Source organism: Tachysurus fulvidraco, chromosome 1, assembly GCF_022655615.1.
Source record: "Tachysurus fulvidraco isolate hzauxx_2018 chromosome 1, HZAU_PFXX_2.0, whole genome shotgun sequence".
NCBI classification, from domain to species: Eukaryota; Metazoa; Chordata; class Actinopteri; order Siluriformes; family Bagridae; genus Tachysurus; species Tachysurus fulvidraco.
Window position 1 is genome coordinate 51,790,428 of NC_062518.1, and position 4,271 is coordinate 51,794,698.

Genomic DNA, 4,271 nt, shown 5'->3' on the forward strand with positions numbered 1-4,271 from the left:
ATCTGTGTGGTTCATGTTCTTCAGGACGTGCAGTGTGATCTTCAGCGCTCCGTCTCTGACACTGTGCAGATCCTCCTCATCCTCCACCTCCCTCTCAGTGCATGCTGGGTAATCTGGACTCAGGAGCTTCCTAAAGCTCTTCAGCTCATTCTTTATCAGAGTGATGACTTTGTGTTCCAGCTCCTGGTTAGAAACACACAGGAACAGATCTAAATATTATCATGTTACACAGTGAGAGAGACTTTTATTTTATCACAAGAAGAAAAGTCTCTTTTTATTATCACATTTAAAACTCATACAACTGATTACCCATAATGCTGCTGCACATCAAGACATTACAAGGGATCACAACACACACATTACACACAACACACACAACACACACATTACACACAACACACACATTACACACTTTAAACACAACACACACATTACACACAACACACACATTACACAATTTAAACACAACACACACATTACACACGACACACACATTACACACAACACACACAACACACACATTACACACAACACACACATTACACACTTTAAACACAACACACACATTACACACTTTAAACACATTACACACAACACACACCACACACATTACACACTTTAAACACAACACACACATTACACACTTTAAACACAACACACACACATTACACACTTTAAACACAACACACATTACACACTTTAAACACAACACACACATTACACACTTTAAACACAACACACACACATTACACACTTTAAACACAACACACACACATTACACACTTTAAACACAACACACACATTACACACTTTAACACAACACACACAACACACACTTTAAACACAACACACACAACACACACACATTACACCCTTTAAAAACAACACACACATTACACTTTTTAAACACAACACACACACTACACATTTAAACACAAAACACACACCTTGAATATAGAGTCCAGCTGATTTGTGCTGATGTTTGATTTTTGTGGTCTGTGAACAAACAAAACCCATCATGTAATATGGACTATATTCATAGCTGCACAAATCACACACTAATAAATACACACACAGATATTTAACACTATCCTCTTAACACAATACACTGATTTCAGGATTTCCTAACTGACACCAACATGTTTAGAAACAAATGTTTGAATGAATGAATAAAATCTTTATATAGTCATTAATGTCCCAGGTGTAAATGTTCTTCTGTAGCACCACAGACCCTCCAGCTCAGGGACTGCAGACTGAACTGAACTCTTAAAGCACTTTTCCTCACTGCCAGTCCGAGAGCTGCAGCACTGCACAGTTTAGTGTTTTACTGCTTCAACACCTGATAAAGCTCATGAAGGGCTTCATGATGAGACGAGTGAGTTTGATCAGGTGGAACACTGCTGTAAAACACCTCACTATACTGACCTCACATCAGTAGAACTGTCTCCGTCTCCGAAGTTAAGTGGACGTCCCATTGACCGGTCACTCTTCATGGACACACAGCTGGGGTCTGGTGAGGCTGATCTCTTTCCCTCCATCATTCTAGAACCGAAATATCAGCAATAATTAATACTCAGCACTGTTAAACAATGTGTTCATCATTAAACACCAATAATTCCATCTTTTTAATTCAGATCCAGTCTGTACACTTATTCAAACAGGAGACAGGCTTCATAAGTCAGGAATTACACTGATATCAGGAGTCCCAATCACAGCTAACTGACTCAGCTGGATCTTAAAGCCTGTAGAGTTCACTGACACAAAGCTCTGCTGCTCTTATGCTCCACATTACACAGTCCTTTTTACTCTTCTCTCAGTGAATTATTTGTCTAAACTGTTCTTAGATCAGATCAGTGATATATTCACTGCTATTAAACACCTTAAAGTTGAGTTCCTGTGTTAACTAGTGAGTGTTTAGAGATACAGATGTGTTCCCATGAGACGGTGTGTATTTATTACTGGTGAATGTAAAAGTAAGTCACCTCTCGTCTTTCTTTAAGTCCTGTTTCCCAGACACACTCATGTTGGAGGTCATGTTTCCTTCTCCAGATTACAGCAGGACACACGTTTACTTCACTCCAACATCGGTGTGTTAAATTAAACCCTGAATCAGCACAGAGTTCACTTACAGGAAATAGTCACGCTATCAAGTTATAAAACAACCTGTGTACATTAAAGCTTCAGTACAAACCCACAAAACTCTTCTGTATCTAGTGTCACTTCAGTGTGTTTATATATTAGAGCTTTAGATACTCACTGTGTTTTTACTCCTCAAATCTTTTACTTTTCACTCGTCACACAATGGAGCTGCTGATTTTCACTCTTACTGACACTGGTCTAACTGGTTTGTCTGGTTTATGCTGACGTGTGTGTGTGTGTGTGTGTGTGTGTGTGTGTGTGTGTGTGTGTGTGTGTGTGTGGACTCATAATGTGAGTATTATATTATATGAGCTACATTATAATTCAATTCAATTTTCAGTTCAATTCAAGTTTATTTGTTTAGCACTTTACAATTGACATTGTCTCAAAGCGGCTTTACAGAACATAAACATAGAACAGAAGGTTATTATAAGAATAATATAAAGATTAATAGAATACAAAATTCAAGATTAATATTAGATAGATTTAGTTCACAATCTGTATGTATTTATCCCCAATGAGCAAGTCTGAGGTGACTCAGGCAGCAGTGGCAAGGAAAAACTCCCTTATGCCTCTTTTCCACCAAAAATAACCGGGTACTGGTTCAGAGCTAGCGCTAGTGCTGGTTCAAAGTTGGTTCCACTGCAAACCTTCTAAGAACCGGTTTGCCTTTCCAACGGCTAGAGAGCCGTCACAGAGCAGAGTCTGACGTCACTGTATGGGTCACGTTATCCAGCGCAGCAACGTTAGCGCAGCAGCAACAAATACAAACACGAACACAACAACAATGGAGGATGTTGCTTTACTGTTAATGCTCATGGCTTTGCGAACCTATATTGGCATCCAAACGCGGCGAATCCAACATGTAAGTGCAGCTCCGTGTAATTTGTATGAACTGAGGTTGTGATCGAGAAAGTACTTAACATTATTTTATCATTAACACAGAAAAAAATTATCCTCAGCATGTAGCTACCAGCATGTGTGCTGATAATGTATCATATTGCGGTAAATTAAAAATGTATTAAACATTAGTAAACTTTAGGTACATTATCAAAGGCGCTAACAGTAGCCCCGCCCACAGCACCTAACGCAAGCGGTTCTTAAGTCTAGACCAGCAACGTTTTGGTGCTACTTAAGAACCACTTTTCCTGGTTCGGAGCCGGTGCTTTGTCGAAACAGAAAGAACTGGTTCTAAATTAGGCTCTGGCTCTGAACCAGCACTCAAACTGCCTCGGTGGAAAAGGGGCATTAGATGGTAAGGAAAAAACCTTGAGAGGAACCAGGCTCAAAGGGAACCCATCCTCATATGGGTGACACTGGGGGTGTGATTATAAATATACAATCTAACAAATGTTGTATAGATGCAAAATATCACATGGAGTTCACATCTTTTTAGTATAGCAGAATCTAAGTGTAGCTGGTAGATCTCCGGATGTCTCAGGGTTCGCTGGGTCGGCCTCATCTCAGTGGTCCAAAATCTTCATCGCATGGAAGACGATCAGGGCTGGTATAATTTCTGGATGCCTCGGGATGGGTAGAAGAGAGAAGCAATGGAGAGGGATTAACATATCTGCTGTTCATAAAATTTGCAATTCTGATGTAATAGTTAACAGGCAGCCAGTGTAGAGATGATAAAATTGGGGTTATATGGTGTCATGATCAGCACACCTGCCTCACCTCCGCACTCATAACGGAGAGAATCGTCTCCGGAATACTAAGCGCTGACGGACTACACTTCCCACTACACCCCGCTCAACCTAATCACAACGCCAGCTGTTCCCCATCAGCTGACACGCTTAAATAAGGAAATGAACTTGACCTCATTGCGAAGTCTCGACTTGCTTCTGCAGTCATTCCGAGCGTTTCCCGATTGTCTGTTCTGATTGTTTTGATCCTGATCCTGTTTCTGTTACCTGTTTCTCTGATTCTCTGCTGCCTGCCCTGACCTCCTGCCTGTTAATCAACTCCGATCTGCCTTTCTCTGACATTGTGTTTGCCGTGCTTGACCCTGCTTGTCTGTTCTGCCTATTTAAATAAACGCTGCAAATGGATCCTTACAACACCGCTTCGTTACAGAAGACTTTGCCACCGAGCGATCCAGCAGCCGTCTTTCAGCTTGCCACCCAGCTCTC

The 4,271-nt window shown here is 40.8% G+C and overlaps 1 long non-coding RNA gene across 1 annotated transcript; it reads right to left on the reverse strand.

The window, feature by feature from the left end:
• Window positions 1-946: 946 nt before the first annotated feature.
• LOC113636617 lies at window positions 947-2,414 on the reverse strand. The gene is made up of 3 exons (XR_007140888.1): window positions 2,258-2,414; window positions 1,426-1,542; window positions 947-996 (listed from the first exon to the last, which is right to left on the reverse strand). It is a non-coding gene; the product is annotated as an uncharacterized LOC113636617 (long non-coding RNA).
• Window positions 2,415-4,271: the final 1,857 nt, after the last annotated feature.